General features: G+C 37.5%; 1 pseudogene; it reads right to left on the bottom strand.

The window, feature by feature from the left end:
• Positions 1-1,416: 1,416 nt before the first annotated feature.
• Positions 1,417-3,276, bottom strand: LOC138991448 (lipoamide acyltransferase component of branched-chain alpha-keto acid dehydrogenase complex, mitochondrial pseudogene; annotated as a pseudogene).
• Between the last annotated feature and the right edge of the window lie 10,374 nt (positions 3,277-13,650).

Raw genomic sequence — 13,650 nt, 5'->3', positions numbered from 1 at the left:
CTTTGCGACCCTATGAATTGCAGCATGCCAGGCCTCTCTGTCAATCACCAACTCCCAGAGTTTGCACAAACTCATGTCCATTGAGTCAGTGATGCCATCCAGCCATCTCATCCTCTGTCATCCCCTTCTCCTCCTGCCCCCAATCCCTCCCAGCCTCAGAGTCTTTTCCAATGAGTCAACTCTTTGCATGAGGTGGCCAAAGTATTGGAGTTTCAGCTTCAGCATCAGTCCTTCCAATGAACGCCCAGGACTGATCTCCTTTAGGTTGGACTGGTTGGATCTCCTTGCAGTGCAAGGGACTCTCAAGAGTCTTCTCCAACACCACAGTTCAAAAGCATCAATTCTTCAGCACTCAGCTTTCTTCACAGTCCAACTCTCACATGACCACTTGAAAAACCATAGCCTTGACTAGACAGAACTTTGTTGGGAAAGTAATGTCTCTGCTTTTGAATATGCTATCTAGGTTGGTCATAACTTTCCTTCCAAGGAGTAAGCATCTTTTAATTTCATGGCTGCAATCACCATCTGCAGTGATTGTGGAGACCCAAAAAATAAAGTCACCCAATGTTTCCATTGTTTCCCCATCTATTTGCCATGAAGTGATGGAACTGGATGCAATGACCTTAATTATCTGAATGTTGAGCTTTAAGCCAACTTTTCCACTCTCCTCTTTCACTTTCTTTTTTTTTTTTTTCTTTTTAAGGATTATAATATAATATGGAATCGTTTATTGACTGATAATATAATGTTAAATTAAAAATCAAATTATAAAATAATAGATCCAGCACGATCTCATTTTCATAAAAAGAACAGCCATGTATACAGATACCTTGATCTAACTGTTAATAGTGGTAGGATTATGGATGATTTTATTTTCTTTGCAAGTCTTCATATTATCTGAATTTTAAAAAGAATAACATTCATTAGACCCATTATTTTGTGACTTACACATGATTTCCATTTTGAAAAAAATCAAAAAGACATTAAAACAACTTTTTCTGTCACAAAACTTCACTTGAACAACAGGATTCACTTAGATAATATCAGAAACAACCTGACTTTCTGATTCAAGTGGGCTTCTTAAAAAATGATCATGAGGATACCTTTATTTCTGTGCAAAATGTATTATTTTATTTTAATGTCCATAATTACCCATTAGTCTTCTCTCTCCCCTGATTCAAATTCCTTCTCAGGATATGGAGAACGGAACAGACTCTAATTTCTTAGTCTATCCTTTTTAGCTGAAGACCAAGAAATTTACTTTAACTTTACTTTAATTATAAAATAAAAATATAATTTTATTTATAAAAATAAAATTAAAAGGTAATGGATTTCTCAATGTAAGACAATGTCAGTGACTGGTACATTTCAAACCTTCCTCACATTGAAGCAAAGGTTGTAAAATAAATTTCTCCCAATAAAACACTAAAACATTACCAAAATTCTAAAAGTTTATCCACTTTAAACAAATACTTTCAATGGCCTTATAGGTTACAAAACTATAATTGGACATTTTAAGATGAGCTTATAATTTTCACTTTTAAAAGACATTACTTTATACAAATAAGACATTTACAGATGATAATAGCTACAGAATCTGGGTATCTTAAAAGGTTAATGTAATTGCACTTACTTCATAAAATAATTTGCATTATTGTGGGGAAATAGAAAATATATTTGCATATAAATTCCTTTTCCCAACTAAGTATAATGAAACTCTCTAAGTTTCATTAAGAGTCAGTTTAAAATAAAATTTAAAAATAGAGAGAGAGAGAGAAAACAGGGCAAATACTGTATATGGCTGTCTGTCTCAGTAATATTCACTGTGTTGTTCCTGCCAGTTTCAATCCATGGACACAAAGACCTCAGCACCATATTAAGAAGTTATACTGTGACCTATAAAATGTGACAGACCTGGGAGAACTAGTACACCATTATTCCTTTTCAGTAAAAGCCTAACACAACAATTGATCCACTTTGTGCCTCGGAACCATAATCATATGTTACAAGTCATTTACAATACAAACTGCAATGAGGAACGTGTGCTGCACAGCTGGGCTCTTCGCGTTCTTTGGAAGCTCAGAAAGTTCAAGGATGTCTGATCAATCTTCATTTCAGATCTAGTAGCATAAAAGCTGGGTTTTCTAAGTAGGATTTCCACAAATTAGAGAAGCGTGACACTGTAGCACCATCGATAATTCTGTGATCAGCCGACCAGCTCACATTCATTATCTGGGCCTTACAGACTTCCCCTTTCTCGTTAAATCGGGGAAGGGCCTTAATTGTTCCCAGGGCCTCAATTGCCACTTCAGGTGGAAGTATCACTGGTTTGGCATAGGTACCACCGATTGATCCAATGTTGGAAAGAGTGAACGTTCCTCCTATAAGGTCATTAGTGCTGAGCTGACCCGCAGAGCCCAGTTTCTGGAGGCGGTTCAATTCAGTGGCAATCTCAAATATGGAGCGGATCTGAACGTTTTTCACATTAGGTACAATCAAGCCCTGCTCTGTATCCATCGCTATTCCAATGTTATGAGAAGCCTTGTATGTTATGTTCTGGCAGTTTTCATCCACAGAAGCATTAAGAATAGGAAACTGTAGTAATCCCAAGGAAGCAGCTTTTAAGAAGAAGGGCATAAAGGAAAGTTTAATTCCACGAGCAAAAGCAATGGGTTTTAATTCTTCTCGTAGCTTAACCAGTTCAGTAAGGTCAACCTCATCACAATACCCAAAATGAGGTATCTTCAGGGCTGCAGACATGGTCTTGACCATTGCTTTGTGAAAGCCTTTCACGGGTTCGGTTCTGTCTTTGCCTATGAACACTGGAGGCTTTGATATTGGAATAGGAATAGTTCTGTCTTTTGGTTTTGGTGGAGGTGGCATAATTTCAGCTTTTGGTGAAGGAGGAAGTATAGCTCCTGTTTGCTTTTCCAGATAGTTGAGAATATCTTCTTTAAGTATTCTGCCATCTTTTCCTGAGCCAATAACTTCACTCAGCTTAATATTGTTTTCCATTGCAAGGCGACGAACTGCAGGAGTCGCCAGTGTTTTCTGGCCCTTTATCTCTTGGTGTGTGTGTTCATCATGGGACACAGCAGGGGTTTCAACAACATCTTCTTCTGAATCATTCTTTAACAGTTACTTCTCTAATACCTTCTCCAATGTCTGAGAGTTTGAACTGAACAATCTGTCCCTGGAGAGCAGCAGTTGTTTTTAGCCACTGATGTGGATGACTGTACTTGAATGGAGGATAACCAAAGAAACACACATATTTTGGCTTCAAAACATGAACATTACCACATGTTTGAAAGTAGCGGACACAAATCAGCTGCCCCGCAGCCCGGCTCCAGGTCTCCTCTTTCACTTTCATCAAGAGGCTTTTTAGTTCCTCTTCACTTTCTGCCATAAGGGTGGTGTCATATGGATATCTGAGGTTATTGATATTTCTCCTGGCAATCTTATTTCCAGCTTGTGCTTCTTCCAGCCCAGCATTTCTCATGATATATTCTGCATATAAGTTAAATAAACAGGGTGACAATATCCACTAATGTCTTATAATTTTCTGTGTACAATTCTTTTGTCTCCTTAGGTAAGTTTATTCCCAGATATTTAATTTTTTGTTGTAATGGTGAATGGGATTGATTCCTTAATTGCTCTTTCTGATTTTTCATTGTTAGTATATAGAAATGCAAGTGATTTGTGTGTATTGATTTTGTATCCTGCAACTTTGCTAAATTCACTGAATCAGATCAGATCAGTTGCTCAGTCGTGTCCGACTCTTTGCGACCCCATGAATCGCAGCACGCCAGGCCTCCCTGTTCATCACCAACTCCTGGAGTTCACACAGACTCATGTCCATCAAGTCATTGATGCCATCCAGCTACCTCATCCTCTGTAATCCCCTTCTCCTCCTGCCCCCAATCCCTCCCAGCATCAGAGTCTTTTCCAATGAGTCAACTCTTTGCATGAGGTGGCCAAAGTACTGGAGTTTCAGCTTTAGCATCATTCCTTCCAAAGAAATCTCAGGGCTGATCTCCTTCAGAATGGACTGGTTGGATCTCCTTGTACTCCAAGGGACTCTCAAGAGTCTTCTCCAACACCACAGTTCAAAAGCATCAATTCTCCAGCGCTCAGCTTTCTTGACAGTCCAACTCTCACATCCATACATGACCACTGGAAAAACCATGGCCTTGACTAGACGAACCTTTGTTGGCAAAGTAATGTCTCTGCTTTTGAATATGCTATCTAGGTTGGTCATAACTTTCCTTCCAAGGAGTAAGCGTCTTTCAATTTCATGGCTGCAGTCACCATCTGTAGTGATTTTGGAGCCCAGAAAAATAAAGTCTGACACTGTTTCCACTGTTTCCCCATCTATTTCTCATGAAGTGTTGGGACCGGATGTCATGATCTTCATTTTCTGAATGTTGAACTTTAAGCCCGCTTTTTCACTCTCCACTTTCATTTTCATCAAGAGGCCTTTGAGTTCCTCTTCACTTTCTGCCATAAGGGTGATGTCACCTGCATATTTGAGGTTATTGATATTTCTCCCGGTAATCTTGATTCCAGTTTGTGTTTCTTCCAGTCCAGCGTTTCTGATGATGTACTCTGCATAGAAGTTAAATAAACAGGGTGACAATATACAGCCTTGACAAACTCCTTTTCCTATTTGGAACCAGTCTGTTGTTCCATGTCCAGTTCTAACTGTTGCTTCCTGACCTGCATACAAATTTCTCAAGAGGCAGATCAGGTGGTCTGGTATTCCCATCTCTTTCAGAATTTTCCACAGTTTATTGTGATCCACACAGTCAAAGGCTTTGGCCTAGTCAATAAAGCAGAAATAGATGTTTTTCTGGAACTCTCTTGCTTTTTCTATGATCCAGCGGATATTGGCAATTTGATCTCTGGTTCCTCTGCCTTTTCTAAAACCAGCTTGAACATCAGGAAGTTCACAGTTCACGTATTGCTGAAGCCTGGCTTGGAGAATTTTGAGCATTACTTTAGCTCTAGTAATTTTCTGATACTATCTTTAGGGTTTTCTATGTGTAGTATCATGTCATCTGCAAACAGTGAGAGCTTTACTTCTTCTTTTCTGATCTGGCTTCCTTTTATTTATTTTTCTTCTCTGATTGCTGTAGCTAGAACTTCCAGAAATATGTTGAATAATGGTGGTGAAAGCAGATATCCTTGTCTTGTTCCTGATCTTAGGGGGAATGCTTTCAGCTTATCACCATTGAGAATAATGTTTGCTGTAGGTTTATCATATAAGGTCTTTACTATCTTGAGGTAGGTTCCTTCTATGTCCATTTTTTGAAGAGTTCTAAACATAAATGAGTGCTGAATTTTGTCAAAGGCTTTTTCTGCATCTATTGAGATGATCATATGGTTTTTTATCTTTCAATTTATTAATATGGTGTGTCACATTGATTGATTTCCATATATTGAAGAATCCTTGTATCCCTGGAATAAACCCAACTTGATTATAGTGTATAAGTTTTATGATGTGTTGCTGAATTCTGTTTGCTAAAATTTTGTTGAGGATTTTTGCATCTATATTCACCAGTGATTTAGGTCTGTAGTTTTCTTTTTGTGTTGTCTTTGCCTGGTTTTGGTATCGGGGTGACAGTGGCCTTATAGAATGAGTCTGAAAGTGTTCCTTCCTCTGTAATTTTTTGAAAGGGTTTTCGAAGTATAGGCATTAGCTCTTCTCTAAATGTTTGATAGAATTCTCCTGTGGAGCCATCTGGTCCTGGGCTTTTGGTTTTTGGGACATTTTTGATCACAGCTTCAATTCAGTGCTTGTAATTGGGTTGTCCATCATTTCTCTTCCTTCCTGGTTCAGTCTTGGAAGTTTGAACTTTTCTAAGAATCTGTCCATTTCTTCCAGATTATCCATTTCATTGCCATATAGTTGTTCTTAATAGTCTCTTGTAATCCTTTATATTTTTGCATTATCTGTTGTAACCTCTCCTTTGTCATTTCTAATTTTGTTGATTTGATTCTCCTCTCTTTTTTACTTGATGAGTCTGGCTAAAGTTTTGTCAATTTTGTTTGTCTTCCCAAAGAATCAGATTTTATTTTTATTAATATTTTCCATAATTTCTTTCATTTCTTTTTTAATTTATTTTTGCTCTGAACTTTATGATTTCTTCTACTACTTTTGGGGGGTTTTTGTTCTTCTTTTTCCAGTTGTTTTAGGTGCAAAGTTAGGCTATTTGATATTTTTCTTGTTTCTTGATGTAGGATTATATTGCTGTAAACTTCCCTCTTAGAACTGCTTTTGCTGCATTCCATAGGTTTTCAGTTGTCATGTTTTCATTGTAATTTGTTTCCAGAAGTGTTTCGATTTCCCTTTTGATTTCTCCAATAATCTGTTGGTTATTTAGAAGTGGGTTGTTTAGTCTCCATGTGTTTGTGTTTCTTAGTTTTTTTTTTCCTTGTAATTGATATCTAGTCTTACAGTGTTGTGATCAGAGAAGATGCTTGATACAATTTCAATTTTCTTAAATTTTACTGAGGTTTGATTTGTGACCCAAGATGTAGTCTATTCTGGAGAATGTCCCATGTGCCCTTGAGAAGAAGGTGCATTCTTATGCATTTGGAATGTCCTGAAGATATCATCTAATGTATTATTTAAGACTTGTGTTTCCTTATTAATTTTCTGTTTTGATGATCTGTCGATTGGTGTGAGTGGGTGTTAAAGTTTCCTACTATTATTGTGCTACTGTCAATTTCTCCTTTTATGTGTGTTAGTGTTTGTCTTATGTGTTGAGGTGCTCCTATGTTGGGTGCATCAGTTCAGTTCAGTTCAATTGCTCAGTCATGTCCGACTCTTTGCAACCCCATGAATCACAGCATACCAGGCCTCCCTGTCCATCACCAGCTCCCAGAGTTCACACAAACTCATGTCCATCAAGTTGGTGATGCCATCAAGCCATTTCATCCTCTGTCATCCCCTTTTCTTCCTTACAATTGTTATGTCTTCCTCTTGGATTGATCCCTTGATCATTATGTAGTGTCCTTCCTTATCTCTTGAAATCTTCTTTATTTTAAGGTCTATTTGTCTGATACGAGGATTGCTACTCCAGCTTTCTTTTGCTTCCCATTTGCATGGAATATATTTTTCCATCCTCTCACTTTCAGTCTATTTGTGTCTTTAGGTCTGAAGTGGGTTCAACTATAATCTCCTCAAAAATTTTCACGTACCTTTTCTTTTTCTATTCTTCTTCTGAGACCCCTATAATTTGAGTGTTGGTGAATTTGACATTTTCCCAGAGGTCTCTGAAATTATCCTCCATTCTTTTCCTTCATTTTACTTTATTCTGCTCTTCAGAATTTATTTCCACCATTTTATCTTCCAACTCACTGATTTGTTCTTCTGCTTCAGATATTCTATTGATTCCTTCTAGAGTATTGTTAGTTTCATTAACTGTATTGTCTCTGTATGTTCATTCTTTAATTCTTCTGCTACTGCTGCTAAGTCGATTCAGTCTTGTCCAACTCTGTACGACCCCATAGATGGCAGCCCACCAGGCTCCCCCGTCCCTGGGATTCTCCAGGCAAGATCACTGGAGTGGGTTGCCATTTCCTTCTCCAATGCATGAAAGTGAAAAGTGAAAGTGAAGTCACTCAGTCTTGTCCGACTCTTAGCGACCCCATGGACTGCGGCCCACCAGGCTCCTCCATCCATGGGATTTTCCAGGCAAGAGTGCTGGAGTGGGGTGCCATTGCCTTCTCCATTAATTCTTCTAGGTCTTTGTTAATTGATTCTTGCATTTTCTCCATTTTGTTTTCAAGGTTTTTGATAGTCTTTACTATCATTATTCTGAATTCTTTTTTAGGTAGTTTGCATATTTCTTCTTCAGTTATTTGGACTTCTGTGTTTCTAATTTGTTCCTTCATTTTTGTAGTATTTATCTGCCTTTTCATTATTTTTTTTAACTTACTGTATTTGAGGTCTCTTTTCCCCAAGCTTCAAGGTTGAATTCTTTCTTCCTTTTGGTTTCTGCCCTCCTAAGTTTGGTCCAGTGATTTATGTATGCTTCATATAGGCTGAGATTTGTGCTGAGTTTTTTGCTTGTTTGTTTTTTCTCTGAGGGGAAAGGCTGAGTGAAGTGGTAATCCTGTCTGCTGATGATTGGGTATGTATTTGTTTTTTGTTTGTTGTTTGATGAGGTATCCTGCACAGGGTGCCACTGGTGGTTGGGTGATGCCACATCTTATATTCAAGTGGTTTCCTTTGTGTGAGTTCTCACTATTTGATGCTCCCTAGGGTTAGTTCTCTGACAGTCTAGGGTCTTGGTGTCAGTGATCCCATTCCATAGGCTTAGGGCTTGATCTCTGGTGACAAACCAAGATTCCACAAGTGGTTTGTTATGGCATTAAGTGAGATTTAAAAAATACCCCAAAACAAGAAACCAAAGAGGAACACCAGACAAATGGAAGTTACAATATCAGGCAAATAATAATTAAAATAATGGAATATATACATATACACCTATAAGCAAAGTTGAAACAGTCCAACAAGAATAAAATACAGTAGATTGACCTGGCAAACAAAGGAATTCAAAAATTATATTTACCACTTAAGAACAAAACTAACTAAAGCATAAGCTAGAAAACAAAACTAAAGCAAGGTGCCAAGTGGGGAATAAAGCAAAGAAAATAAAACTAAGACATATGTTGAGAGGAAAGGAAAGAAAGAAAAGAAAGAAAGAATAGATATGCAAAGTTAAATAGAGGTACATGAAGAAAATTTATATACATTAAGGATTAACTGCAAAGGGAAAATGAACAGTAGGAAAGGCAAACAAAGGAATAAATGTAGAAAAAATATAATAGGTTTAAAAAAATTAAAAATTAAAATTAAAAAAAGAGAAAAGGAAAAAAAAAAAAAAGGAAGAAGAAAGAAAAAATGTTGAAAAAAAAATAGAGGAAAACTCCATAGTACTGCAAAAGGCCAATATAGAGGTAGAGGTTTAAAACAATAATCAAAAATGTGACTGAATATACACATATACATATACACCCATAAACAAAATCAAAGCAGTCCAACAACAACAAATAAAGTACAATAGGTTGATCCAGTGAACAAAGGAAATAAAAAATTATATCTACTAGTTAACAACAAAACTAACAATAGCACAAACTGGAAAACAAAACTAATGCAAACTGCCATGTGGTAAATACAGCTATGAAAATAAAACTAACAAATAATGTGGTGAGGAAAGGAAAGAAAGAAAAGAAAGAAATAATAGGCACTCAAAGTTAAATAGAAGTAGATAAAGAATATTTATATGAATTAAAGAATAAATGCATGGGGAAAAGAACAGTAGGAAAAGAAAAAAAAGAGTAAATGTAGAAAAAATAATAATAAGTTTAAAAAGTTAAAAATTAAAAAAGAGAGAGAGAAAAAAGAAGGAAAATGCTACAGAACTGCAAAAGCCCAACATAGAGGCAGAAGTTTATAACAATAAAACATGTGACTGAGGAAAAAAAAAAAGGTCAAAAGCTTTATTAGATTTCATAGTGCCAATAAAATCAACAACTACAACAAAGAGGGTGGGGGGAGGGAAAAAATATCCAAAAGAATCTACAGAACAATTCAAAACATAAGAATAATAAATGTTTTTCTTGCATCACTGCTGTCAGAGTCCTTTCCCTTGCTGGGAGTCACAGCCCACCTCCCCTCCGTAGGATGCCCTCCAGCACTGTGCTGATCTCTGGACCTGGTGTGGGGGCAGCTCAGATTCTCATCTGGTCCTACTCCTGTGTGTTCTTGCCTCCCATGTCCACAGCTATCAGAACTGTGTGTTTTCTTTTGAGAGCTCTCAGTGTCCTTTTATATATTCCATAGACACAGAGTTTGCCTAGTTGATAGTGTGGATTTAATCTGCAGCTTGTACAGCTGGTGGGAAGGCTTTGGTCTTCTTCCTTAGCCACACTGCCCCTGGGTTTCAATTGTGGTTTTATTTCCACCTCTGCATGTGGGTCGTCCACTGGGGTTTGCTCCTGAGGCTGCCCTGGAGGGCTTGGGTTTGCCCCTGTGAGGGTCAGGTGTGGAGGTGGTTCAGCTGCTTGGGTTGCAGTGGTTCTGGCAGCACCAGGTATTCAAGGAAGTTGATGGTCAGGGCAGCAGGAAATATATTGTTGTAGAAGGATATGGCAACCAGTATTGGCCAATACACTCCAGTATTCTTGCCTGAAGCATCCCCTTGATGGAGAAGCCTGGCAGGCCACAGTCTACCGGGTCACAGAGTTGAACACGACCAAAGCGACCCTGTGCACATAGATGCAAGACTTTTTTGCCTGTGGTAGCTCTGCTCCAGTGAGAATAAGCTTGAAGGTGGTGCAGCTGCTTGGCTTGCAGGGACTCTGGTGGCTCCAAATGTCCAGGGACATGGATGCCTCCACTGCAGGAGTTACGGCCCTATCAGAGTCTTCTTTTGAGCCTCCTGTAGCTGGCGATCAGAAGGCCTCTTTGGCCAGTTTTTCTCCGTAACTCCACCCATTCAGGCACTTAGAGGGCTCCCTTCCCTAGGGTCCTTCTCTATCATTCAGTGCATCAGGTACATAGAGAGCCCCCCCCTGGCTGGGGACCTATTCTGTAGATCGTTGCATCAGTCCCTTAAAGTAGCACCCTGGGTGGGGGTCCTACTCTATAGTTCAGCGTGTGAGGCCCTTGTTGGACCAGCCTCTCTATTGTTCAGCTGTCAATGCTGGCACGTGGGGAAAGAGAGGCTATGGTGATGGCCCCACCTCCTACACGTGACTCAGCAGTATAGTCTTGCTTCCCTGACTGCCTGGCTTTCCTCTATGAGCATTTCCCACCACAATCTCCTCCCTCACATCCCCTCGATCTGTCTCTCTGCAGTCAATAGCAGCTCTCACTCTGGGATTGCTCCACAATCCCCAAACTCCAGCTCCCAGCTGCTGAACCTTCCAGGGGACCTGCATCTCTGTCCAGCGTATGTATGGCTGCAGCAAGGACTGCATTTATTAGGCTGCCACAGATCAGCTGTTTCACTTTCAGCTTTCAGTGTTTCTCCTCTGACTCAGACAATTGCCCTGATGTGGGGATCAGACCCCTGCTTCAGTTCCCCTACCTGCCAAGGGCTGGTCCAGTCTTACTAACACTCCTGTTTTTCCCCCCTAGTTCCTTCATCCTACCGAGTTTTGCATGGTTCTATATATTATCTTCCGCTGGTCGGGTACTCCTGTCTGCTCTCAGCTAGTGATCTGCATGCAGTTCTGTGTCTGAAGGTGTATTCCTGATGTATCTATGGAGAGAGATGCACTACTCCAAGTCCACCTACTCCTCCACCATCTTGTCCTCCCCTATGTCCTCCCCATATTCTTGTCAAATATGCAGGGTATGTGGTGATACCCCTGTTTCCTTCCTGATAGTAGGTATTTGTCATCTCTCTTACTTTATTTGTTAGTCTTGCTAGAGGTTTCTCAAATTTATTAACCTTTTAAAAAATACGATCCTTTGTTTTATAGATTTTTATCTATTGTGTTTCTGTTATCAATTTCGGTGATTTCTGCTCTTACGTTTATTTTTTTCTTTCCTTTTGCTTGATTTGGACTTATTTTCTTCCTCTTTTTTTAGATTCTTGAAGTGAGAGCTTCAATTATTGATTCAATTATTTGCTTTTTTCCCCTAACAGTGGCATTTCTTGTCAGCATTTGTTGAGCTATGCTCACAAATTTGTTCTGTTGTATTTTCATTTTTATTCCATTCAATGGATTATTTGATAGTCCTGAGACTTTTCTTTGACCTATAGGTTAAGTAGATATGTATTATTTAGAGCCCATGTGTTTGAATATTTTTGTGTTATCTATAATGACAGATTTCTTTGTCTCCATGGTAACTGAACAACATACTTTGCATGATTTTATTTTGTTTTTACATTTGTCAAGATTTGCTCTATGGTTGAGAATATGGTTTATCTTGGTACATGTTTCATACATGTGTAATTGCTCATTGTTGTACAACTCTTTGCGATCCCCATGGATTGTAGCCTGCCAGATTCCTCTGTCCATGGAATTTTCCAGGCAAGAATACTGAAGTGGGTTGTCTTTCCCTTCTTCATGGATCTTCCTGACTCAGGAATTGAAACCAGGTCTTCTGCACTGCAGGCAGATTCTTTACCATCTGAACCACTAGAGAAGTTTCATAGGCTACTGAAATGAATGTGTGTGTTCTCCTCTTCACTGGAATTTTCTATACTTATAAATAAGTATTCTGTACATATCAATTGGATCCTCTTTTTTGATGGTGGTGTTGTGTTTACACATCCTTGCTGATTTTCTGTCTAGCTGTTCTAGCAAATTTTCAGAGAAGAGAAAGACTGTCTTCCATATAACTGTATATTTGTCCCTTTCTTTTAGGTCAGTAAGCATTTGTTTCATATATTTTGCAGCTCTGTTTTTTAGTGAATATTCATTTAGAATTTCTATGTCTTTTTTTATGGCTATACTCATATCATTATATGTTATCTATTTCTGTCTGATATTTACTTTGTTTCTACTTGATCTGATATTAATATTTCCACTCATTTTCCTATTTGATCACTGTTTATATGTTTCTTTCATCCCTTTACTTTCAAATTGCCTGTATCATCGTACTGTGTTTGAAGCAAATTGCCTGTGGATAGCAAATATAGTTAGTTCATATTGTATAATCTTCACAATACCTGTTTTTAATTGGTGTATTTTGACCATTTGTTTTTAAAAAGCAGGAGGAACAATAAAAATAAAATATGAAGAGGTAGTGTTCTATAATTTTAAAATAAATTTTGCATTTTTTCTTTTATATTTTTCCCATAATAACACTATGAAGTAGCTGTTTGTTTTTGTTAATGGCATATAATTTTAATATGTTTGGAAGCAGTCACTGACTTGATTAAAATAAGACAGCATTCCATAATTGAAAATTCATGGGATAAGAAGCCAGACCTGAGTTCTATTGAATATTTTGCTAAGAAAATGTTTTATAATGTTTATACATATTATTTAACATTCTATTTATCAATTTGTTCTTTAATTAGTGTTTTGTGAGGCTCTAGTACATTGCTTGAAAGACTTTCTAAACTATAAAATGCCTTGCATATATTATTAATTATTAAGCCTGACAATTTGCCCAATGTCACAGAAAGTAGCATCTCAGTCTGGCCAGAACATCAGGCTATGCCTTACTAGCTTTTTCTATAAAAAGATACTTTCCTAATTAAAAGCAGGAAACACTTCTGCATTTGTTTCAAAGTACATTTTAGATATTGAATTCTTTCAATTTCCCAATATGTAACTTTAAAAAATAATTGATAATGGATTAATTTTATTTAAATTTACTTATATTTTCATAGAATTACTGAAAACATAATACAAAATATCATTGCTCATTACTTTCAAAATATGAAAAAGACATAAAAGTCATCTTAGATAAGTAGTTTATAAACTTACCATTAAAAAAAATTCAGTTCACTTAATTAAATCAAATTTTTTAAATGAATAAATACAACTTTGGAAATAAATGTGCATTATATGTGCAATATTATATATAAAGCATTAGGGACAAAAAGATAAAAGACAGGTTACCAAGTGGAAAATGAAATTGAGGAGAAAAAAAATAAGTCCCATGATAGCATAAAG

The sequence above is a fragment of the Bos mutus genome, chromosome 17 (assembly GCF_027580195.1).
Source record: "Bos mutus isolate GX-2022 chromosome 17, NWIPB_WYAK_1.1, whole genome shotgun sequence".
NCBI lineage: Eukaryota > Metazoa > Chordata > Mammalia > Artiodactyla > Bovidae > Bos > Bos mutus.
Note: the sequence above shows the minus strand (reverse complement) of the source record. Positions and strands in the feature narration are given on the sequence as shown.